The 26,692-nt window shown below is 40.4% G+C and overlaps 1 protein-coding gene across 31 annotated transcripts in view; it reads left to right on the top strand.

Annotated features, from left to right (window-relative positions):
- Window positions 1-26,692, top strand: part of THRB (thyroid hormone receptor beta) — a 173,229-nt gene that overhangs the window by 61,756 nt on the left and 84,781 nt on the right. For 17 of the 31 annotated variants that reach the window (XM_065666093.1, XM_065666081.1, XM_065666079.1 and 14 more), the window contains one exon: window positions 3,154-3,256. The exons of 13 other annotated variants lie outside the window; for them this stretch is intronic. The gene's annotated coding sequence lies outside the window, so the exon portion shown is untranslated. Of the gene's footprint in view, window positions 1-2,245; window positions 2,325-3,153; window positions 3,257-26,692 lie in introns of those variants that run through there. One more of the 31 variants, XM_065666083.1, reaches the window with a different exon arrangement.

Raw genomic sequence — 26,692 nt, 5'->3', positions numbered from 1 at the left:
TTTGCTGTGTCGTGATTTGATGTACAGGTTCCTCATGTCCCTTCCATCACACGTGCTGCGCTGGTGTCCTGAATGATGTTAAGTATTTGGCTTTGGGGAATTAAGCCCACACAACAAGTTCATCTGAAAGAGTTTATCTCCAGACAACTTGAGTTGTGCCAGACCATGTCAAACACTTGCATTAATTTTTTCATGGTGTGCTATGTTGCTGGAGTAGGATTTCATGGAGAGCATTCAAAATGTATATTGGTGTGAGGCTGGGAAATGTTTTGTTCATATGTGGCTGAACTTGAGTGGGAGTTGATAGCAATAATCCCTAATTGTGACAGAAATTAATTTGAATGTCCTTTTTTATTTCTGTTGGCCTTTGCATGTTTCCATAAATACTGGGTAGTTGGACAAACTCCAGGCTGATAAATGTGGAAGCCCACCTGTCAGTGTCTCAAAGGGAAAGCTTTCAAATATAAATAGCATTAAAAGCGCAAATAGCAAAATAATGCTGTATGTACCACTGACCACTTCCTTTTTTCCTTTCACTGCGTCTCCGATTTTATTTTTACTGATGCTTACTTAAAAGAGTTTCCCTCTTTTCCTGTTGGCAATCAGAAGGCCTCTCTGGAATCCATGTTTTCTAAGCCAGATGGTGAGGAAAGTTCCTTGCTCAAGCAGCATCTGCTTGAAGTCTTATCTCTCCAGGCCTTCCTTATTGAAGTATTGGCTTTGTCTGTTCAGTTGATTTTATATACATGTTCTTGAGCTAGTTTCAAAATGGGATTCCAGCATTGTTCAGGACCTCTGGTTCTTCTTATGTTGATGTTTGTTATTCCATGTCCCTCTCATTAGTTTGTAGCTCTGGTTTTAGCTAACTCTCTAAAGTCAATACTCTTCACAAATGTCACTGTGTTGGCCACCATAACATTTTTCAAGTTTTGTTTTAATCCCATACATTCTAGAATGTGCATGTGTTGGTGATCACTTCAGCTGCACACAAAGTAATGTGAACAGCTTTAAGTTTTTATGGCCCCAGGGCCTTAGCTTGATTTCAGTGCTGCAGCCGCAGCCTGCTGTCCACTTACCATTCGTGGCATTTATATTCTTTCCCTCTTTTGCGTGTGTTAATAAATTCATAATTTTAAAGTAGGGTTGATCTAGCATGAGCTACGACTGCCATTTGATAAGGTTTGCAAACCAAAGTTGGTCTTGCTTGAAGAGGCTGCAAATGCATCACTTGGTTCTTTTCTCCTAAACTATCTCAAGGAGGGAAATAAATCTCAGCAAGGACCAGCTTGTTACCTGTACACTGCTTTAACCATTTCTGCCTCAAAATGACAGGGCAAGATGAAATTAAGTGGGAGCTTCACACAGGAGTGATGCTTACCAGACAGCATTGTGGTCATCCCCGTAGCTGGAAGTGAGGATTCCTGGAAGAGGGTTATATGAAGGGCATGGGGTTTTGCAGCACAGCAGGATTGTGCCTGCTGCTTGTAGCTGTGCTGGTGACATAGGTACTGACAGCCAGCAACAGCTCCTGATGAGATAGCTTATTGGGGAACTTTGAAGGTATTATCAGGGTCTAAGGTTCCCATGGGAGCATCTGCTGTGCCCGTTGTCTGCTTGGGCACCCTGACCAGACAGCGTGGAAATGCAGTTATTCAAGGCAAATAAGGTCACAGTTTTTTCCTTTGTATCTCTGACTGCATGCTTTGGACTCAGCCTGAAATGGTGCCGTGGGAAAGAATAGGAAGGAACCAAGATGGGAAGTCTTACATCAGAGAAGTAGGAAGCAAGTGGACTGTTTTGTGTTCCACACCACCAGCAGCAACAGGCTCCCTGGCACTTCAGTGCCAGCAGTTCCTCTCGTACCAAGAGAAATGCCTTCTCCCATGTCACTTTACCCCAGCAGCCAGGAGGTAGATCTGTACAAGTGGATGACCTGGGCCTAGTGTGTATGTCAGCCATGCCAAAGTCTTTGCTTCTATTTCTTGTGGAGTTGGTGGAGTCTCAAGAGCAGTGGATTTGGGAGATGAAAGTCATTAGAATGAGAGGGTGTTCCTACCTATGCCCAAGCTTTTGCTACTGTAGTCATTCTCACGAAACCACTATACCTTAAACTTCTTGCAGCTGTGAAGAGGTAAAGCAGGAGGTGCAGGAGGCATTGCAATCAGTTAGTTAGGAAATCCCTGTAATGACCAGCTGCGGCTTGTAGGCTAAAGTTGTTTTCCTGCCCTTGTCATGGGGGGAATATTTTTCCTGCCAGTAGGCCATCATGGAGGTGTCTCAGCTTTACATCCAGGCAGATTGCTAGTGCACCCAGGCAATGACAGGTAAAATGGTCTGTGTTCATGTGGCTCTGAGACTTTGGGAACTGTGGAATTGTTTAATCATCAATCTTTATATTTATGCTTCGAGGCATGCCAGAGTCCACAAGGTTTTCCTTAGCTTTAAGTGCAATTTGTGCAGTTTTATTTTTATACAGCGCCTTGGGATGCTTACTGTGGAAAGCTCTTAATATAGGTGTAACTTAATGCGCTGTTCAGACTTCTCATTAATTTGCTTGTCTTCACTCTTACCCAGAGGTAACATACAAAGCCTACAGAATGAGGAGTTTGGAATAAAATGATAGAAAATGTGGCTCTGAAATAAAGACATTTAGTATTGAGGACTCTGACTAGCAGGGGGGGAAACAGAACAGGATGTTCAGAAAGTCCAAGCCCTTTGGCGTGAGTGAAGGAGTTTGGAAATATGCAGGGCTACAGTGAATTTGTGAAACGATGTTTGTCTTCCTAAACTGAATGCTGGAAAGCATCCATTTCACACTTTGCCTTTGCCAGCACCCTGATATGTATTGTGGCACTCATCTTATGGCCTCTTTATTTTCTGAGAAGTATTTGACTTAGTGTTTAGAAGTTATCTGAAAGCTTTCTGCTTTCTTGTGGTGCTAACATGATTGTGTTGTGGCTACGAGTCTAAACTTTGGAGTTTTAGTCTTTGGTCCTGCTGTACTGTCCTGTTTCTGCTGTTTATATTTTAACTGCAGCAACAGGCTTGAAAGACTACACTTCCACTTTGCTTCACCACTGCTTTTTCTGCATTGGTAAGTTAATCAGGGCCAGGACTTGTATCTTATGACTGTCCATATTGTTTCATTTCTAGTGCATTCTGTGATACGGTTTTGGCCCGTGCCAGCTAGCACACCCCCAGATGACACCTGTGGCAGGATGGCGAGGGACTGTTCTCAGCAGGCATTATTGAAAAGGTAACCATGTTTTGCAGGGGAAAAGAGTGTAGGGATGTGGATATGAGCTGGCTGTACCTTTTCCCCAGAGCCTCTAGATCCTGGTGCTTTGTATACACTAGACCAGTCTCTCTCAGGCTTAGCATTTGAGGAGGATGCTGAAATACAAGCTTTTGCTTCCTGTCTGTATTGCTAGCATTGTTATCCCTAATGATATCAAGCTATCTCCTCCAACTGCCTGTGGGCCATCTGCTCAGGCTTACAGCACCACTCCATACTGCTAAGATCTTTTCTCTTTGGATAAGAGTCAGGTTAGGGGCACAACTCAAGTTTTGCATCAAGCTAGCAACACAACAGAACCCAACCCTGTGAGCTTGCATGAGCTTTCAAGTGAGCAGTCTTCCATCATGCAGCTAATTTGCAAGCTCACAACAAAGCCACTGTTGTCAAAGGCCCACAACAGAAAGAGAAATAATGACTGTTCTGTTATGTATATTTTTACTTGTCACACAGTGGTAATTGAACATAAAGATTTGCTTGTGTCTGGGTTTTTTTTTGACTTCACACCCATAGTTCCCTCTTCAGGCTTTGCAACATGTTACATGAAAATAGGTAGTGCTTAGTTGTCTCTGTGACCTCTAGTTTTTAAAAGGCCTTTGCAGTTCTCTGTTGGAAGGGTTCATGGAATTCCTGGGCACTGCTGATGTTTTGGCTGTGTTGTTCCAAACATCAAGTAAGATACACCAGTATATGTAATATTGTTTTATAATCCTTGGTTGCTTTCTTTCTGATTTTTTTTTTCTGTTGTCTGAGTTTTTGGTTGCAAAGGGAGATGTTATTAAAAGCATTTCACTACTGAAAGTACTTTTTCATTTAGGTAGTACATGGTGTACAAGTAGGATGTACATCACTAGTAGCTGTAGGCTGCGCAGACTTGTTGTTTTGTCTTGAAAACAGTAGGATTAGCTGCATAGTGAACAAGTATTTAGCATCACAATGTAAGCTCCCGAGTCGCTTCTTGGTGCCTCTGGAGCAGCAAAGGAAGAAACCACTGCTGAGTCATTGGCATAGCTTCTCTCCATCATGACACTCTGGGTACAGCACTGTTATTGTGGGAATTGGAAACACTGAGCAAAAAGGATTTTGTTGTGTCAGTGCTGGGTGAAATGGTGTTTTTAAAAGTTGGTTTGGTGACCAGTTTGCTTTTGAGGCTAATGAGAGCCATGATGGTAACAGTCATGCAGAAATTCTTATGAAAAAGACGTGAGAGGTGGAGACCCTCCTACGTAAACTGTGCTTACAGTTGTTGCCAGCCCATGCACTGCTCTCGGTATTTATTAGCTGAAGAGACTCGAAAGTCAGTCTGGAAGGGATTGTGCTGACTACAAGTTTTTGTAGCCTTTGGTGGTGCCAGCTGCAGAAATAGGCAAATCCGGCTGCAGCGGAAGGGCGTGATGGGGCAGCTCCAGCCCAACTGCTGCCCTGGAGGCATTTCGGAGGCTTTGGCTGGGAGCCATGAAATGCACCTCCCTGGGGAGGACTGCACTGCAAACAGACCTTGCCCTTCCCTATCACTGAATTCCTCTGGCAGAAGGCTGGCATCAGAACACCTAAAAATGTTTATGATAAAGCTGCAATGATTTTTCCCCTCTTTGAGGTGGGGATGGGGTTTGCATTGTGTTCATTGATTCTTATCTCACACATGACTGTTTCAAAAGGTCTTGTTATAGCAGCCACTCATTAGCGGTGGCACTGTAGCTGGCCAAAGGCCAGGTAAAAGCATGTTTCCCAATTTCTTGCTCTTACATGGCCTAAACCAAACACTTAACAGCTCCACACTGACTTAAGTAGCTGTTAGTTGGATCAAGCTACACTGTTGTAGGAAACAGAGGACTAGAGGAGTAGCTCCTATTTTTTCCCGAGAATTTTAGCTTTCTTAAAGAGCAGAAGGAGAAGAACTGAAAGGTCCTCTGCACCCCAGCCCAAAGGAGCACCTTTGAAATAGGATACATATTTATATGTATGAACAGATTAGCATTAGAAGTAACTTAGAGGTAATAAAGTAAGCCTCTATGAATGCTTCAGAACACTTTATCCTTTCTCATAGAATTATGGTTCCTTGTGGATTGGTCAACACTGTGTAGGAAATGGCTTTGTGGGAAGGCACAGGGAGAATGCTGAACAAAGCAAGCCTTCTGCTGCAAACTAAAAGTTCGTAAAATTTAAGATTAGTTTATCTGTCATCCTTTCACAGTTTCTTGAGTTCGTCTTTTGCAGGGAATAATCTTTCTTGTTCATTTTATTTACTTCCTTTACGTGTGGAGGGGAAAATATTGGGGTCACTCAGGAAATAAGTCGCAGTAAGAACCAAACTCTGCTTCAAGCAGAAATCGGACCACAGCAAATGTAGGTAGACCAGTGCTAGCTCACTTGAACTATAATGACACTTAAATTGTTGCTGAACTAAGTATGCAGGTCAGTGGGTAGGTCTGTCCATCCCATACCAGAGCTCATACTGCTGGATGATTTAGTGCTTTTATGACCTGCATTAGCAAGATTAAAGTCAGTGCTCTGCTTTGCCTACGTAGCTCTTTCCTGAGTGCAGGGAGGGAATTCTGAATGCGGGGGAAAAAATACTTGCTAAATCCTTAGCACACAGAGAACAATGAGATCCACATTGATCTTGTTGCAGTGATTTTTGGGCTTTTCCATGCTTTCCTGCAGGACAAATTGCTGTGTTGCCTCAGTTTAATTAGTGTTGTTCAGACATCGTTTAATCAGCCCCTACCCTTGCACAAGTGCCAAAAGTAAAAAATGTGGATATCTTGGACTCTGATTTTTCACAGCATTCATGACAAAAAGGCATTTGGCTTCAGAGATCAGAGGCATCTTTGAATACGAAAAAACTGTTTAAGTGTATGTTTTTTGTAAAGGCAGTTGCTCATTCAGAAGACCACAGTCCAGTTCAAGTACCCTCAGTTGGAACCCTCATCCCTCTGTTGCACTGTGGTCTTGCTCCTGTTCAATCGATGGGTGGTTTGAGCCACCACAGCTCACAACCAAGGCTTTTCATCAGCTGCTGAAGTCTGTTTGTTTTCTGGAGTTTGCACCCTTGGAAATATGGTAGCCCTCAGTAGAAAAGCAACTGAAAGAAGTGTCAGACTTGCTTTCTTTTTTAGGTACTATATGGTTCAATAACAAATAAAGGGTATGGATTATTTATTTGCATTCAAACAAATAATTTGCAGCAGCTGGAAATGAAGGGGAGCAGCCATGAGTTGGGTATGAAATTTGCAGCACAATTCCATGTGCGTTGTTGTTGAATCATTCCCATGCAACCCAGCAATGGCACAGAGGTTTTTGGGATTATGTTCAGATTAAATGTCAACCGGAGCTGAGCCTCGGCAGTACGCCAGGAAGGTCATATGAGGAAAGTCCCAAACTTTTGCACTCAAGTTAAAATGTGTTCTGATTAATGCCCATAATATGGTGCAAATGTTAATGCAGCTGATGACTAACGACTTGGGAATACCATCATAACTTGATTTTTTTTTTTTTTAACTTTTTAAAATTAGATTCAGGAGGTTTTTGCTGCTTTTTGGAATTTAAGACTTTGTCAGTCATTTTATTTGGGGGTTATGCTTCTACTGTAAAAAACGTTTTCTTTTCAAGTTACACATAAATAGAAAATAACCTGTGAATGCTTTCACAACTAATATTATTTAACAGAAATGCCCCTGTTATTGATGAGGTCTAAGATATTTTAATTCAATGGCATTTATGGAAGAATATTAATGGAAGGGAATGAGAAAATAAAAATACATAGTTGGAAATTGCTCTTTTTATTTATCTGTGGTTGGTCTTTGACATTCCAAAATACCTGTGGAATTATGAAGGAATAGGCTGACATTGAGAATGTCTTATTTTGGTTTAATCTCATCTCTGTTCACAGTAGATTTGGTTTTAACTGTGAAAGGATGTTCCTACTCTGAGGGATATCTACACATGGAGTTGTATGGCCTTAGCTGTGGCACTCGAAAGAAATGCTCTTAATTTACTTGCCATCCCTGAAAAAACTATTTAAAAATTGATTTATATCCCTGGAGGTGTTCAAGGCCAGGCTGGGACAGAGCCTTGGGTGGCATGGTTTGGTGTGAGGTGTCCCTGCCCATGGCAGGGGGGTTGGAACTAGATGATCTTAAGGTCCTTTCCAATCCTAACTATTCTATGATTCTCTTAAATCCCTTAACCACTATAAGTGTGATATTACTACTGCATATGATTAAGGATATAGGAACTTTTTATGTATCATTTTGTTGCTCCCTTAGCATTAAACCCATCAGTGGTGTGAGCACACCTTCCTCATGTACCTCCTGGGCATTGGGTTTTGTTGAGAGAATTTTCATGGGACTTCTGGATATGACTAACGTACTGAATCTAACCACAGCTGTTGGATTTGGTTTACCAGTGAGCGTTGCTGCAAAATTGCCTCATGTAAATGGAAGCAAAACTTGGAGTCATTAGCCAAAGCAGCTAATGATTCTGTGGATTCAGAAATTCACCTTTCATTCCTAATTAGATATACGTCTCATATTTGTAAATCAGACTTTAGGTATACTATAGACACATAAATACACATTTATGTAAGTGTGTATCCATGTGTGTGTAAGCGTGTATGTGTGCATGCTGAAGTTTCTTTTCCTCTTCCTTCCTCCTGTTTTTCCCCACTTTGTCTTCTGCAGTGAGACACAAGGGAGGGGAGAAAACTGTTTTAGCTGATTGAGGCCAATATTACCATGGAAGGGTCTACAAACTGATCTGCGGTTTATTAAGTATGAAGGTTGGGAGATTACAATTAGAGCAGTCAGGTTCTGGAAAGGGTCCCAGTGATAACAGTGGGGTAAAAAATCAGACTGACCAGGAGACATGGAGGGCTGCAGCAGCAGAACACAAAGGTGGGTGACTGGGTCCTGAGGCAGAGATGCTGCTGGGTTTTGCAGTACAACACATTCGGTCGGTTTGTTATTTAGGAAGGGTATGGTATGCATAAACCTTATTTAAAGTGCAGGTTGAAGAAAGTACAGTTTAGAAGCCAGTCATTTAAATGCTTCCAATAAATAAGGTAAATTCATAAATCATATTAATCAGCATTTTAATAAAACTTTTTTAATAAAAATGTCATACCACTTATTTGTCCTGAATTATGAGATTAATAGGATTTTTACATTACTTTTATTAGACCTTCATTTAAATTAGTCAGTGGAATTTTACCATCATACATCCTGAGACACACAAGTAATAAATAAGACAAGTAATAAATCAACCTTTATTCCTTATTTTCCTTATTTATTTTGTTTGAAGGTAGCAGGACAACAAATATTCTGTTGGCATACATTGTTTCTTTGTACTACAAAATATGCAAATATCTCAATGATTATACTTTTATCTCCCTGATATTTTAAAAACATGATACAACGTGTTTCACCAATAAATGGAGTTACATAAAAGCGGCTTCAGATCTACCTAATGCTTTTGCAAAACACTTCCTCTATTTCAAATTATAACGTGTTCAGCTTGGGAATATGCTTGTAAAGAAACTTCATTTACTTTATACACTTGTGTGTTCTCTTAGGCTTCAGGTTTTTAATTTTAATTAATTGTTTTATCGCTTTCTGGACTCCTGGCTGCCCAGGACTGGAAAAAGTTTGGTAAGTTACAGTGCTGCTGAGTTCTGCAGTTAGATTGAGTTGGTTTCTTGTTTATGAGCAGCAGTTGCACAAACACAGAGCAGCCTCACTCTGCACGTGTTGCTGCACCTTGGTACCTTGCTCCGAACAAGGACTGTGAAGGCAGCTGCACTGCTTGGTACCTGTAGTGGATGTGGGTTACCTGTGTGTGCTGGCCACCCAGACTGAGTTTCTTGGGGCACAAGTTAGTGCTACTTCAGTATTGAGTACTTATGACTGCATAAAGTTGCATCCTGAATTAAGTGTTTTAGCCTAGTGTGGAAAGCAAAATGTGCCAGGGAGGAGTAGGTATATTTCCCTTTTTCCCAAAGAATGGAAAGAAACACATAATGATAGAAAAATTAATTACCTCTTAACTTTGGCTGTCCTGTCTCAAGGTTTTCTCTTTATAAAACTGCATAGCATTACTAAGGATCTATTTGTTGGGTACAACACCCAGGTGTGTTTTATGTATACAAGTGATTGTAGCCAGAAACATTGCTGCTGCCACTTTATGACTCAGATCATTCACTGTTGTAATAATGAGATTATCTGTGGCAGGCTTCTCACTGTGACAATTGCCCTTTGTTTGAAATCTGTGTTATACTTCCTATTTGCAGATTGCGTCGGTGCTGCTGCTAAATTCACAGTGTTACTCAGTGTAATAGTAAATAGTGGGGAAGGTTCTTAATTGAGTTAAAAAGCTTTAATCATCACTTTCATTGAGATGACACTGCTTCCTATTGTTCTTGAGGTTGTTTTGGGTTTTATTTGGGGTGGGTTTTGGTTGGTTGGGTTTTTTTTATTAGTGTCTTTTTGTTTTGGGTTGTTTGTTTGTTTGTTTGTTTGTTTTAAACTCTACCTGCTGATTAGAACTGGGTAAGTACTGCCAAGAGCATTTCACTACTTGTGACCTTGTAAGAGGTGTTCTCTATTGACAATGGTGGTACTATATGTACACATAATTTTTCATTAGTGTTTGGATTCAACTTAATTTTATTATAATACATAAAATGACTCTAGTTTCATTAAAATGATTACAAGGTGATAATCTGTCACGGCAGGGTGATTATGCTTTGTGATGGAACTGTGACTGGAGTGTTTTAGATGGTGTTTCTGTTAGTTTATGGCTGGGTCTTGTCTCTTGTACAAATGGGTGGTCAGGCTGAAACCAGGTCGTGTTGAAAACAGACCTTTCCCCTGAGGGAAGTGTTCCTGTGCAACCTTCCTCTGCACAGAGTGGATGGGTTGCTCATCCCTGGAGAGGCAGACTGGGAGCAGTTGATATCGGAATCTTCCTCCTCTTCTGGCATCCCACGGTTTGCAGGCAGGTCTGGTGGCTGTGTGGAGAGGAGGCAATGATGAGTCCACAGGAATGATGAGTCAGTGTTGATGGCTGTACGCAGTATTTATACTTCCCTTTTGGAAAATGCACAGGTCATCCCAGCGCGGAGCCAGCACTTCAGAGGGAATTGCCATTACTGTTTGCTGCAGTAAAGTCTAAAATAACTGTGTTTCCAATGGAGGGTGTCAACAGCTTGTGATGAAAACGCAGAGCAAGCTTGATTCCTGAAAAGTACATCTGAAGCTAAAATAGCCCTTTTGGTTTTGATTCTTTGATGCCTTATTTTATCCTTGGAGCTCAGAGATGTCCTGATGTTCTAATTTGAAACTTTACTGTTTCATGCAGGGTGAACGTGGCTTAAAATAAATCCAGTGTAATCATTGCAGAAGCTCTGTCCTGTGCTTGGGCATGTGACTTCTCATTAACTCTACAAGAAAACATTGTTTAAGTTATCTATGTTAGCTATGAATTTTCTGAATTCCAGGTGATCTTGTTGCAAGTAAATGTAATATTTATGCACTCACTTTCAGTGATAAAAAAGCAGGAAGTAATTGTTTGACAGGTAAAATAAAGCATTTGACTCTTCTGTATTGTGTGGGGCGTTATGACAGATTTCTTTAGCTTGTGTGGCATTCAAATGACACATCAGTAGGGTAACATTACATTATGTTATCTGTCTGCACTTCTACAAGCACTTTCATTATTTTAGTAAGAATTTACAGTAACCTGAAAGCTGCTTTGTTATATATGTGGTAATAATTAAACACATATGACTTTGTATAGTGTAACACAGATACACATTTTCTGCACCCTATAGCAAGAGATAGACTATTACTACTCTTGAGGTACCTGCCAGGTAGTTGAACATAAAACCTGATTTTTTTGGCTGAAGGTTTTGGTGATCTCTGAAGGTATTCAGATTTTAGCCATTTCAGTTGCAGCTGGCAAAAATCACTCTCATCACTGACATAATAAAATTGATTTTACTGAAATGGAGAACAATTTTTTGAGACTTACTTATTTACAAATGAGATTAAATGGGAACATGACCTAATAATATTGTTTGCCCTAAGCAGTTAAAGGGTCAGTGTTCACTGATTACCTTTTTCACACATCTAAACCATGGCTGTTTAAACAGTAGGCTTTCATCTAGATTTGGACCTTGAGTGTATTTGATCTTGCTACTACTACACGAAGTTCTCTGATGTTGCTGGATATGTGGCACTTCTTGCTGGTTTTTCCAGTATCTTGGAGAATGGATTTGCCTTTCCTAGTTGTCAAGATTGTGCACGACCCTTGGATATCCAAGCAGATGCAGATCGAGTGCACTACAAATAGCTTAACAGCCCTTAGTGAACTGAGTAATGCAGATTAATAAAGTGTTATATTGTTATTTAGTGCAAAAGATTTTTCACCTTTCATTTGAAAAATAAGTTTAAACTGCAGGATCCTGTTCGTGGTGAACTGCTTGATTTAACAGTTTTCTATAAAAAAAAAAACCTAATGTTTTTCACGAGAAAGAATTCCTTTGAAAGCATATAAAACCTTTGTTGTGATCAGAACTTAGTTACTTAGTTTAGTAGGTATTCATGTAATTTTTACTATGCGATGCTTGAGGAAGTCATAAGTATCTTATGTTGGTTATAAGCATTATGAATGTCAGAAAATATATTGGGAGTCAGGGGTAGTGACTTCTGATATTGTCCCCCATTTGTAAAAGTGCAAAATAAGCAATAACTGTACTGTGACTGTAATGATATGCATAAGCTGTAATTGTAGACATAGGAAAAAAAAATCTCCTTGGAGCTGCCAAGTATCAACTTTCAGTTGAGTTATTTCTTCTTATGTTTTGAGAAGTTCACAGATTTGCATTTGCAGTTTTGTAGCAAATAGCAGATTTGAAGCTCTTTTGAGCAGGAGGACTAACGCCATTACTGCCTGTTCACAACAGAGAAAAATCTTTAAAAGAAAACCCTTCAATTTCCAGTTTCCACGAAACTCTTTAAAAGGAACAAAATATTTGCTTAAAATTGATTGACAATGCTGTTCAAAAATGAGATGGTTTATTATCCTACTTGTTAGCTCAAGCACTACCAGAAGATGATAATTCTTAGACCTGTGATTATTCATTGCTAGACTTATTAACAATGCTTCTATTTTATTCTCTTATTGCAGCATTCCAAAGCAATCTATGTATTGCAAGGCAGTCTGTTCAGGTTTTCTTTTACCATCATAGTGTGCTTAATTATTATTTTTTTATATATATAATTATCATATAGAAAAGGACACCATTTTAATACACAGCCTTACTAGAGAAGGAGGATAATAAGACAAATTAGCCCTAAAAGCAAAAGGCAAAACAAAGTCTAAAATCTAAGTAAAGCTCTGAACTAAACTTTGAGATATTTATCTAGATCAGTAATTATTTCCTTTGTAGGTATTGTAAAAGGAAAAAAAAATCTAGAATCATTTGCCTAAGGTTGAAGCGTGTCATCATTAGAGATGTGTCACTGGTATCTGTGGACCATTCAGTATGTAGCAATCATCTTATTTATAATATCAAAATTTTCTCCTTAAGATGTTCACAAATGCTGAGGGAAGAGGGATTTTCTTGGTTGTTTTTTCTTCTTTTAATGTAGTGAAATTAAAAAGAAAAAAGCAGTACCACTAAAACTTTACTTGTATACTTTCAGAAGAACTTCATTACACTCATGCAATGCTTTGCCCAAAAGCATCTTTTCCACTTCTCTCTCATTTTTCTCTCAGTGTCCTGCAATGACTATACCTCAAGGGTGTCTTCACTTCCTTCCTGCCTCCTCCCGTGTTTAGGGTTATTTCTCCCTTGACAGAGACATCAAAATACTTGTCTACTGAAGTGTTTGTTTTCAGGACCTCTGGAAATCAGGCTTGCCCTGAGACTGAATTGGTCCATTGTTCAGCTTATCACTAAATAAAAAAAACATCTTTGTGCTTAGTAGGCATGGAAATGTATTGCCATGCTCATGAACTTCTATAGAGAAATCAATTTGATCAGTCTTCAATCTAACAATATTGTTGACAAAATTTCTGGATGCCTGCTATTGTTGTTAGCCATTGCCAGAAGAATTTGGAACTGAAATGGTGAAGGCCATTACACCACACCATAATTAGTCTGTATTTCCCTTTATTCTTCTATCTGAATAATTGTTCACTTATTCACTGACTTTGAGTAAGTGATAGTACAAGTATAGTACGTCTGTACCATACTGGTGAAATATTTAAGCAAGGTTACACATGTGAAGAAGGGCTGTTCGAACTAGTCTGACCAGGAGGCAGCATTATTAAATCTTCTGCATGTGCACACCCTTCTTAATCACTGAACATTTCATAAGGAGTTTTTGGCTTAGCGCGAGAGCTTGGCTGTAGAGCTGGAGTAACTGACCTTTGAAGCTGAAGACAGCTTTGAAATCTATCTGGCAGATTATCTTCTGTACACCATAGCGATGGCCTGAAACAAAAATTTGCCTGTCAGAAAAAAGAACTTGGAACAATAAGTAAAAGCAAACACAATGCAGGTTTTGAACATCTAGTCTCAATTTATTTTATTAAACTATGGTATTTGGAAAGATGGTGGCCAGTCTGTTTACAACAGCACCAAAGTATGCACTGATCAAGACAGATATCTTGGTAGGCAAAGTCACAAAAAGCTTTTGGAAGTGTCTTTTCGTCTACTGGTGTGGCCTCCCCTAGAGGTTACTGTCATCAGTGAATCCCATGAGACTCTTAATGGAGAAGGCTTTTCAATACCAAATCTGAATCATGAAGTGTGGCTTTGATTGATTGCAGTCTCATGTTTGGGAGTGTTAACTAATGTCTCAGTTCAGCTGCCAGCATGCTGATGCCCAGTGATACTTGAGATGTCGCAGAGGGTGTCGTGTCCCACTTGACCTCCAGCAGTGGCTCTAGAACGTTGTCTTCTGCAGGAGATGCCCCCTCATGCTGGGGCAGTGCCTGGAAACAGGCAGTAGAGTGCAGTAAACCTTATGTTACTTTAATTGATAGTGAGATTTTATTTTCATCCTTTTGCCTTTGACTTTTTCCTCTAGGAGTTAAATATTTATTTAAAAGGGGACCAGATTGGCAGCAAAGTTGTCAACCACTTCTCACAGGAAAAAAAGTGTTAATCTTGGTATTCACCTGATGTAATAAGGGCAGAATGACCAAAACTTAGTATTTTTTCTTTAGTCTTTTTAACATGGAGATGAGCAGGTCATAAAATGTCTTTTGCTTTGGCTGGTGATCTCCTCATTATAGAATTTAAGGCTTCTTAAGGCAGTTTAGTGAAGCTTTCAACGTGTTTCCTCTTGGATGAGAACAAGAGGATTCCAGTATGGTCATTCTGGCACAGTTGATGTGTTTTATAACACAGGTGCCTACATGCGTGTAATAAATGTAGTTATGCTGTCCTATCTGAACAGATACTTTTAAATTATGTGTGAACAAGGCTGGTAATTTAGCATGTCAGTAAAACAAAATGTAAGCAGCATTTTTGTGATGTGTATAATGTACAGTAATTCTGTGACATAATGGCTGCATTGTGTGAGCCATTTTTAAGTTTATGTTCAAGATTTTTTGATTAAGATCTTCATGTATTTTTTTCAATCACTAGCTGTCTTCCAGTTAAAATCTGCAAAACTGATTCTGTTCTTGCTTACAGTGGTATCAGCGAGTCAGGTTAACCAGCAGCAACAGTCCCTGGCAAAGGGCAGAAAGTCAGTGAGGAAATGAAGAACTGACTAATACACATGAAAAATGTATGTAGTAAACTAAAATCATCAGTACCCTTGCATTACCCTTTCATGCCAAGTGCAAGGTCCTACACGTGGGTCAGAGCAATCCCAGGCACAGCTACAGGTTGGGCAGAGAAGAGATTCAGAGCAGCCCTACGGAGAAGGACTTGGGGATGGTGGCTGATGAGAAAATGAATGAGCCGGCTTCAGTGTGCACTCGCAGCCCAGAAAGCCAACCGTATCCTGGGCTGCATCAAAAGGAGCGTGACCAGCAGCTCGAAGGAGGTGATCCTGCCCCTCTACTCTGCTCTTGTGAGACCTCACCTGGAGTACTGTGTGCAGTTCTGGTGTCCTCAACATAAAAAGGACATGGAACTGCTGGAACAAGTCCAGAGGAGGGCCACGAGGATGATCAGGGGACTGGAGCACCTCCCATATGAAGACAGGCTGAGAAAGTTGGGGCTGTTCAGCCTGGAGAAGAGAAGGCTGCGTGGAGACATCATAGCAGCCTTCCAGTATCTGAAGGGGGCCTATAGGGATGCGGGGGGAGGGACTGTTCATTAGGGACTGTAGTGGTAGGACAAGGGGTAATGGGTTAAAACTTAAACAGGGGAAGTTCAGGCCGAATATAAGGAGGAAGTTCATTACTGTGAGGGTAGTGAGGCACTGGAATGGGGTGCCCAGGGAAGCTGTGAATGCTCCATCCCTGGCGGTGTTCAAGGCCCGGTTGGATGAAGCCTTGGGTGGGATGGTTTAGTGTGAGGTGTCCCTGCCTGTGGCAGGGGGGTTGGAACTAGATGATCTTGAGGTCCTTTCCAACCCTAACTATTCTATGATTCTATGATTACCAGAGTCCTTTTTCCAGGTGATGTTCCAGTCTATTCTGTGAAATCAAGAAGGCTTTTTTTAATCCTATCCGTATCCCTTACATCAGACCGTTGCTAGTAAAGTTACTAAGATTCAGCAATGTCTCAGGTGTTCCGGAAATCTTAGGGAACCGGTCTGGCCATTTTACTGCAGTAAGTTTCATCATTAGTATTGTGACTTTTGGGGCTTTTCTTACAGATTTTTAAAGGCTCAGTCCTTATTTCAGATTAATGCTCTGTGGGATTGACGTAATTATCACTATATTCATTAGGAGTCCTGTGATCTTCCTATGAGGAAGATCTTCAGTGTTTTGTAAAGCCCATGAATGGCTGAAAAAAAATTAGACTCAGATGCAATAACCTCCGTGGTTACCATTCCTGAATTAACAAATGAGGATTTACAAGGAGACAGTTAATATTGCATTTAATAGCAAAAGTTCTGCTAAGACCTGGAGGACTTGCTGTAGTTTGGACTCTGTTCCTCAAGTGCCTGAGGCATTCCAAGAGTTGCCTCTAACTCTGGGGAAAAAAACTAGCAGCTGTGACCAAAAATCTCAAATATATAGAGAAAGTTCTGGATTCCCCATTGATTTGGGGTTTTCCTTAAAGGCATCCAGGAAAGTGTGCTGAAGTTGAGATTGGGATCTGTAGATGAGAATCTATATAGTATATCTACATAGTCTATCTTACTGTATCTCTGTATTCAGGATCTATACATGAGTTTTATTATTTAAGGGGTGTGGCCTGCATAACATGTTAAATGAGAATCCAGTTCCTTATTCCTTTAAACGCTCTATTTGGAAAAGTCCAACATCCCTAAGAAGCCACCTGGATGTGAGTTAATAAATAGGATCGTAGCAGACTCTTTTCCCTTCTCTAGTGTTGTGGTTTAAACCCAGCTGGTAACTCCGTACCAGGCAGCCATTTGCTCCCCCCGCCCCATCCCTGCAACTTCTCCCCATCCCCAGGTAGGATGGGTAGGAGAGTCGTAGGAATGTAAAACCCACAGGTTGAGATCACAAGGGAAATAACAAGGAGAGAGATATAAAATTAAAGGGGGAAAAATAGCAAGCAGTAACCAAAACAAAAAAACCCCCACAGTAAACAGCAGTGATGCACAGTACTCACCAATACTCACCAATGCTCACCAACTCACCAGTACTCACAGTACTCACCAACTGACCAATACCCAGCCCGACCCAAGCAGCAGTGTGGGCCTTCCGGGTGACTACCGCCAGTTTCTACACTGGACATGACGTGCTGTGGTATGGAATACCCCTTTGGCTACTTTGGGTCAGGTGTCCTGTCTCTTGGCTTGTTGTGCCTCTCCTCACTGGCAGTGCATGAGAGACTGAAAAGTCCATGATCAGTGTAAGTGCTACCGAGCAACAACTAAAACATCGATGTGTTATCATCATTGTTATCGGACTAAAGCCCAAACACAGCACTGCACCAGCTGCTAGGAGGAAAATTAACTCTACCCCAGCTGAAACCAGGACATCTAGGATGGTTTGGTTTTGCACTTGAGCCCTGAGGTGTAATCCTGAGAAGACGAATCCTAAGTCTTTGTTTGGGAGAGTGTGTATGTTGCTTCCCTTCCTCCTGCTCAGGATACCCAACTAGAGCTAAGGCTAGCTTACATGAATTAGCAGCTTTTCCACTTTATTGATCATCCTGAGTTTAGGAGAGTAAATTCCCCTCATGGTCTGTCTTAGCTGCCCAAAGAGACTGAGGGGATTGTTCAGTATATTGTCTGGAAAAGTAGATAAATGAATCCTCTTCAAGCTGGGAATACAGTTTCAAGAAAAGCTCTTCTTTTGTGTGTCCTGATGCAATGATAGTCAGTTAATTGTAAAATCTAGTTTTCTTAGCCGGGTGTTGTGGGGAGTCTGCAGATGTAAGTCCAAACTTTTGAAGAGCATTAGAATCTGTATATAAAGGGGTCAATGAACATACAAAACACTGAGAACAGTTTGTGCCTTGTGCTTAGATTCAGCTGTAATTACATTTTGTGACCAAGAGGAGGAAGGACGCCCGATTTACAAGTGTTTGGGATACTTTTTAAGGGTTTTGGCACTGCAACAGTATTCAGGCTCTTTTATTGTGTATTGCAGATCTTTCCTAGATGAGGGTAATACGGGTGAAAGCGAGAAAGCCGTGATATTGATGAACATGTTTGTAAGAGTTGTGTGATAATCTATTCTAAAGCAAATGATGATATACAATAAACGCCTGCCACAAAGAAGAAAGTATTGGGTGTCTACACCTTGGTGAAAAGTAAAAGTGAAATACCCTATCTGCGATACTGCATTTCCCTTGATTGTCATATGTATAAATTGAAACTAATTAAGCCTAAGTCAGTGAAGTTATATTACAGATCTACAAAAGATGTGAATTAACTCCTGCTTCTTGGTTTACTGAAGACCTGAAAAGTTCTAGTACACATTTTGAAGGCAGCTTATGTTGTGGTCTCCCCGTACCTGGCATTAATGTGGATAGTTAAGAAATTGAAATAAATAGAAAGTGTCTATGTAGCAATGAGCTATATATCTGATCAGGAGGATGAGAGCTCCCGTGAATCGGGTTACTCCACTGGGAGCTGTAGGATTGTCAGTCTTCAGACATTTGTGGGTGATAGTTCTGAGAGCAAGCTTCAGTTTAAAGCAAACACTGGCATGGAGATAATCTTTGTCTGATCACTCCATCCTTTCCACCTAGTAACATAAAGTAGTATATTTGGACAAGCAGTTATTGTTACAGTTTTTATGTGTGTTTGCATGCACAGGATGTTTCAGACTTCAATATAAAAAAATTTCTGTAAGTAAGTTAAATAATGTCAGTGTGGTGTTGGCAAGAGAGTAGGTGACCAAGCCTTAGGTGCTTTAACTTCTTGAAGTAAATCTCAAGAGCATGCATCAGAATATGGGTGCAGTATGCAGTGGGTGTTATGCTTGTAGTATCTTGGACATCATTTGAATAACAATATTAGAGGCTTTATGCCTTGCAGGTTGAAAATGAATGGAATGAATGAAGAACTGGATGGATGTTGAATTAATTGTTCCAACACCAACTTTCAAGTGAGGCTGGATTGAAATTACCCTGGTTCTGATTTAGAACTGGAAGAGTTTTTAGAAACCAAAACTGATAGGAACAGAGGATCAAAAGTTACCATCTGGTTCATGGAGAACAATCCTATGCTTTTGTCAACATCTACTGCATATATTCTTCATAGTAATCATGATCAACGTAAAATTAGTTTATCACTATGTGTTAATGTCTTCTGCTTGTATGGATATAATCTCTACGCTTCAGGTACATGGCATCCATCAAACAGTGACATAGACAGCTAATATGGCACAGACCAGATCAAGGAAGGAACAAACCAGGTTTTACTGGTGATATCTTCAATATTCAGAAAGAATTGCACCTGGTTTTGTCACTGTGAAATACATGCAGTACTAACAAAACCCTTCATGCTAGCCTTGCCTGGTGATTTTTTCAGTGATGGTGCACACTTTTTTTTGTGTGAGAAGGGAAAGAAGCTAATTAAGTCCTTTACAGGTACACATAAAGTACGCAGTAAACAAAATCTTGCAAGAGTGCTGCTTAAGGTTATAATGTTCATCTGTTAGCCTCAGAATAAAACTCAAATTATAAACCTAGTGTGATGAGTGGTTTATGTTATGTGTGTAGCACAGGTATTGTAATAGTTTTCCTTCTTTCATGTATTGCTAATTTACTGAATAATGGCATGAAGTACTGATTTGTTTTATGGCTAAGAACATGGTTTAATTTTAATGCTTCATATTCCTCAGACTGAAATTGTTTGGATGCCTTCTATGTGTTATTGAAGGCTAGTGCTATGTTTAAATGTGTTTTACCTTACTGATTTATCAGCTTTTCGTAAGCATATTTGTCTCAAATGCCCTCCTATCCCAAATCATTCAATCTGTGTTATAGTCACTCAGACACCAAGTCCTGACAGCTGCCTGTCCTGTATAATCATCTGTGCTTTTATTCTCTGATGGAAAGTGTAATTATAGAACAACGATTTAGCTTCTGAGTTGACATACACTTCAAACTTACTACAATACTCTTCATCTGCTGCTGTCATCTTATCCAAGTATTGTAAATACCTAGTCTTTCTCTTCAGTTAACCCCCAGCTGTCCAAGGTAGAATGCTGTGTCCATTAGCCATACAGAAACTTGTTGCCTGCGAGAGGAAAAGATTAGTTATTTCTCTTAGTTGGCCTAGTGTGGGAATTTGGAGTGACAGAATGTAATTGATTATTGAGCTTGAATTTTGGCCAATGCTCTGTTACACTGAGTGTTACAGTTTATGTATTTCTTTCATTCTTGTGATGCTAGGAAGAGCAGGAGGGGGACGAGAGTGGGGTTTATGCTAATACAGAGAGTTTGGACTCTTGCTGGGGCAACGTGCTTCATTTGTCACTGTTCTAAGCTGGACTGCCTTACGTGGCTGTGGCTTATGCGAGGATGGGGGGTAAAAATGATAGCACAGCTTCAAAAGAAATTATTTGCAGGGAAAAATATGTTTAATTATGTATAAATCAAGCTCATGAAAAACGGCCAGAGCACAAAAGAGCTACAGTGCATGCCCTCTGCCTTTCACAGACCATTTCCAATTCACTTGGTACTTTGTCTTGCTTTTCTGAGGCAATCCTTTTCACTTTATATGCATCAACACACATTTTGTCATAATTCATTGATGGTAACTTTTGGGCCAGATCTAGCAAGTCTCTAGTAGGCTGTTTAGCAATTAGCTCAAATCTAAATCAAGAAGTTGCAGTATTAAGTTATATTTTGATTCTCCTGCTAGCTCTAGAGTTAATTTTTGTAGGGCAGAAGCGATGACAGCGACAAGTATTATGACTGAATGCATCCAGAATTGGGGGGGGTGGAGAAGATATGTATCCACTGAGGCTACTCCTCTCCCACATTATTGGGAACATATGCCACATCAGACGGCTCTGATGGGCATAGTTTTATGCAATAGAGAAATGCAACTGGAGAGTAGATCTTTGTCAAGTACATCTCTTGTTAAATGTCAGTTGTGTTCCTTTTCTTCACCACAGTTCTTCAAATGTTATCTAATAGTTTTAATTGAAATGATGGAAGAAAACTTTTCAAGGTCTTAACTTTTCTGAATCTCTTGGGTTCATGCATTTGTCTTCTTAAGCACATGGTATGCAAAGTCCCAGCATGTTTCTATTCTTAAATAATAAGAAAAATAGTAACTCACATAGAATTAGGTCTGTTTTATTTCTATCTCTAAGCAAATGCTTGCATTCTGAAAAGGTTGTAGCACTGTGCTGTGTAATGGTTCTGCCATCCTTGTAAAATGAGATGTACTTTGTCCTGTTAGAACTTAAGAGACACTGCAGTTATGAAATTGCAGATCATCCTGGGAGACGATGATTTCCTTTGCTGAAGGAAAGTTGGCATTAATAAGCACGTAGTCAATGAACATAGTGTTGTCATAATGGATACTGAAGTATATATCTGTGGGAATAAATAATACTGTTTGGGGCAACAGGAAAAGCAGCATCCAGCTGTGCAGCCAGCATGCCTTTTCATCTTCTGCCTTTTAGACTAATTCATCATACAATCTGCTAGTTGTGGGAAGTGGAATTCAGTGCTAAAAGGAGAACAGGTGAACGACAGAATGATGAAGATTGGGGTGGGGGGAACAAGTATTATAATCAGTAATATAAATTGATAGATTTCTGTGTATATTTCTAAGTATAATCTCTGGGCACAACCTTGAACCGTCAGTCACAGAAAGTTTTCTGCCTTATTTAACTTCAACTGTGGACCATGGTGTAGTTGAATGTGCAATGCCTGCTCTATATTGAGCAACCAACACAAGAAGTGTAAATGATTAACCAATGCTTGCATTTCCTTTCTGTCTGCTGCTCAAAAATCACTGCAGAAATCAGTGAAAGCCTTTAGCAATCTTCCTTGCTGAGGCAGAGTACCTGTCCCGCTCAGAGGCCTGCAGAGGAGAGCAGTTCAGGGCTTCCCTGTCTTTGCCACTGTCTTCTGGCACGATGACCTTGGGTGCACTGGCATGTCATGGCTGTGGTAGAGCAATTGTGCTGGAGCTAGGTCTGAGCTCTGGCTGCTCAAAGCCAGGGACATGGGAATTTTGCCCACGCCAACGCTATGCTGCTACCATAGCAGGGTAGTGTGTGTCTAAGGAGGTGTGTGCTGGGCTATACAGTAGCCATAGAGTAAACACGCTTTCTGAAGAGTTTTATTTGATGGTTTGTTTTCAGTCATGCTTGGTAGCTCTAGTGTCTTCTCCCAGGACTGTTGAAATGAAATGTCTATAGTTGGATTTGTAAAGAGACGGGAGATTTTCAAAGGCATAAATTTCAATAAAAAACTCAGTAAGAGGTATCAGCTTGATTGTCGTTTGAGGTACTTCATCTTTCTCTTTTTTTATATATAGGTTTCTAATCATGGAAGCAGCAAAGAAAGTTTATATACCCTTCAAAAAGAGGAATCTTCTGATAAACAAAGCTTATTTCTGGCTGCAGTTACGGGGATGCTTAGAGTCTAAATAACAGAGTACATGCATGGAGGTTCCTAAATATTTAGGAGCAGCATGTTATAGTTGGTACCTGAGAACGTTAACTTTGTGTTTGTCCATTTATTACCATGCCATGATGCCCTTTTAAGTGCATTTTATTCTTATTTAAGTGCTGTGCACACAGAACACACAGAGTTTGCAAAGTCAAGCACTGTACCCTACCCATGACCCTGTCTACATGGGCTAGGTATACCTTCTTTCTCCTCTTTTCAGCAAGTTTGGGTTTTTGTTGGGTCAGCCTGGTGCTGCTCTCGGCAGTGCCTGACCTTCATCCTGGGCTGCATCACAGGCAGCAGCAATGGTAGGGAAGGCATCTCTCCTTCCTCTCCTCACATAAGGATAGCGCTTGTCAGTGGTACCAGACATTAAAGCCCGTGTCCAGCACCTCTTACAAGGTTTGGAGTGTTATCAGATTTGAACTGGTTTTAACTGGCATGGCAAAAGCCACTTCCCTGACTAAAATGCACCTTCTGCCTGTTAAAACAAGAAGGGTATTTGAATTCTTGAAGAAGAAGCAACCAGATACTGTGGGGGTTTTTTTTCATTGTAAAACAATATCTTTTTTTCCTGGCTTTTATCTTGGAAATCACTGGCCAGTTTTAGCTGATGGAAGAAAAAAATAGCCCAAGGCACACATCCAATGTGGAAAGTTTCAGCCCAAACAATTAGTCTGGTAAAATTATAAGCATGTGAAAATCATGGGAAGTATTGGATAATCCTTAGCAACGGTTTCTGTCACAGTTCCCACCTATGTGTATTGAATTTGCAATAACGCTTTCATTTCAACATGCATGCATCTTGCACACACTCTTACCCAGTGTGTTCTGCTGAAATGTATATCACTTAATTAAATAATCCACTTAACATTCATAAGAATCTCTATCTTAGTGTGACAGCAACTAATCGCATGTGTTGTTAAACCTGTTAATTTCTTATCATCAATTTGCCTAGTTTGAATTTTATAACAGCAAACGGACGAGGACCAAATGCTCAGTGTACTACTAGACATAATAAAATAATGATAAATTTTTGTCAATGCTCAAATATATGCAGTATGTTTATCATATAAAAGGTCCGTGTTTGAGATGCTGTCATGACATAGAAACCTGTCTTTTCATTAATAATTCTGGAAAATGATAATGAGAAACCTTCAGTCTTTGTTCTTCTAATACGTGATTTTGGTTATTTCCATATTGCGTTGTTCTCAGTATGAGTCAGAGGAAGGCTTTGGCTGAATATTCTTTACCTCTAGCTAAGAGATTCTTGTTGTTTTCATTGCATTTGCCTCCCATAATCACTCACTGTTAATTTCAAAAAGCTTTCGTGTTTCTGTCGTGTGTCCTAAACAATAAGGTGATCCAAAATGCAGCGTGATTTATTGCCTTCTGACCTTTCACAGAGCTTGTCCTTGTGAAAAACAGTGTCTGAATCTGGGTGTTAACTGCAGCTTGAGTGCAGATAACTTTCCTCTTGTGTACGGTGCCTGCATTCCTAGGCAAGGTCAATGATCTGGTCAAGTGAGGCTTTCTTGTTTGGATGGCTTCTCTTGCCCACATTCTGTATAATAATTTTTTTCCTATATTCAGGTATACTTCCTCAACCAACTCAATCTTTGTGGAGGGGTCTTGGTATTTACTGTAGCCATGGGTTGGCAGTGCTCTGCATCTAGCCTTAGTACTCCTAGGACCAGATTGAAAATGCCAGGGTTCTACTGCAAAAGCAGGAGTCAGCATGAATGCCTTTCCTTCAGCTTGTCCCAGGTTCACATTGTGCCACAGGGACAAGTCTGGTGTCAAGGAAGCTGGGGCAGGAAGGCTGAAGCTTCCCAGAGAGACATGGAGAAGGAAGTTTGTGTGCAAAGAACACTGCCTTAAAGCTTATAATTTTCAGAGGAGCTGTTTGCAGGAATACCATAGGCATGGAGGAATGATGAACTTGGGAGATCGCTCTGGCTGCACCCTAGGATGTATACCAATTTATGGAGTCATCTCATAACGTTATAGGTAGAGCTGTATAAATTCAAGTGGCCTAGGTGAATCCAGAACATCACTGCCCAGCATTAAGCAGTTTGATACGGGACTTTGAGTCCAGGAACCCCTACTACTTAGTTTCCTGGTAGCCATAGTAGATACTTGCCACTCAGGATACAGAGGAGGGAAAGGATTTAAAGAAAAAAGTGAGCAAAGCATTAGGATATTCAGTGTCTGTGCACAGCACATACAGTCAAAGCCTGCTAGAAACCCTTTGTGAGAGAAAGGATGTGCAGTTAAAATGGTAATCTGTAGTTTGGGCAAGTTCTTTTGAAGAAGGAAGGTGGTTGACTGAATTTTTAGGTGATCATGGTGAGAGTGGTGGTAGTTACTTTTCTGGTTCTGCTCACTGTCCTGGCTTGGCCAGTTTTTCTCCTCTGCTAGTCTTTTCAAGGTGGACAGAGCCAAGGATAATTTTGCCCCAGTATGATGGCATCATGCCTTGCAGTCAATTCTAACGTAAGGGAAAATGATGGAAGAAGGAACAAGAAGGAGGTGGTGGTGGGTCAGAGAGATGAAGAGAGTACAGTGGTACTGTCCTGTTTTGTGGGAACAAAGGATCATACATTAGGGGAGAAGTTGTCTCTTGTGTGCACTGAGATTTGCACCACACATGCTGATGTGCTGATCACGGCCAGTGACCTCATCCATGTGCAGGTCTGGATATCGCGGTGGTTAAGGTTTGCCAGCCAAGGACTGACTCTGGAGGGAAGTGAAGGCTGACTGTTTTTGGCAAAGAATCCCCACTCCGCAGAGTCACTTGGAGATGTGAAAGCCATGAATCTTGTGGTCTTTGCTGTTGCAGGGCTTTAAAGGTGGATTGGCAGATGGAATAAATTCATCTTCTGGTTATTTCATTCCTCAGCTAAACCTGCTTTCTATTTGTGCCTGTGTGAGCTCACTCATTTGCATTCCTGCACTGTGCTCTCGCTTTTTTTTTTTGCTTCTATTTTTCCCAGACTATCTTATTATGAAGTCCCCACAACCCAATACCCTACTAAGTCTATTGAGATGGAGTGGTGAAACTTGTGCCATGCACAGGCCAGTGAGAATATCAGTGCTTCTGTTGGAAGGGTTGTGACAGTCTGGATCAGCAAGTTTAAGTCTAGGCTGTTTAAGTCTAGGCTGAAGCCTCTGTCCCTGCAGGTGCTGTCAGCTGGATGCAAGATTGTAAAAATGTCTTATCTGAACTAGGACTTTGTCTGTAATTCAGCCTTTCCATGCATGGAAACACATGCTAACAGGAACCAAATGGACCACTGTCTACTGGCAAAGCTACCCAGCCCTGCTCAGGACGTGCCAAGGCCTCATAAACATCTTATGCCTGGTCTTAACATACTTCTGGGATAGCTGTGGTTAGCATTTCCATTTAGAACTACTGATTTTTTAGGTTCCTTTAATAGTTCTGTACCTAGCAGTCCTTGCTAGAGTGTACTGTAAATATATATGAAACTTTCCTATGGTCCCCACAGCCCTGCAGTAAAGGTACAACTGTCAACCCCAAGAGGCAGAGCATTTTCCCGTAAATTCTTTGTCCCAAGTGTCTGCAAATTCACTGATAATGGAGGAGGGAGAGGATGAAGGGAAAGAATAGCATAATAGAACTCTTCTGTTACATTGCTGAAAAGTCTCAAAGCATGTTTGTAAAGATCAGTGGTGCATCTCTTCAAGATGCTTGGGGGGCAAAAGTCTTCAGTCAATTAAATCCTCATCTTTGGATATTCTTTCTTTCCCCAACCAGGCTTTTTAACTGTCTTTGTGCTGTTACATGTGCCTGGTGTCATTTTACTACCTAGAATAGTCGGTCAAGTTTTGCATATTTTAGATAAAAGCTAGATAAGCAAATAATAATGGGAAATGTGAAACATAATTCAAATTAAGAATTAGAAATTGATGTAATCTGAATGTGAGCCACATGAGTCTGAATTGTCCAACTAGTTTAGATGATGCAATTGGGAAAATAATGGAAAGGATACCTAAGTACATATGACCTTCCAGAAATTTACATTCCATTATTCTGCATAAAGCAGAATACTGTATAAAATTCCTTATTTCCTTTTGTGATAATGCTTTCCAGTCTTAGGAGAGCAATTAAGATAAAATAA

Source organism: Lathamus discolor, chromosome 2, assembly GCF_037157495.1.
Source record: "Lathamus discolor isolate bLatDis1 chromosome 2, bLatDis1.hap1, whole genome shotgun sequence".
In the NCBI taxonomy this organism is placed as follows: Eukaryota; Metazoa; Chordata; class Aves; order Psittaciformes; family Psittacidae; genus Lathamus; species Lathamus discolor.
The sequence above is the reverse complement of the archived record's forward strand: the minus strand, read 5'-3'. Positions and strand labels throughout refer to the sequence as shown.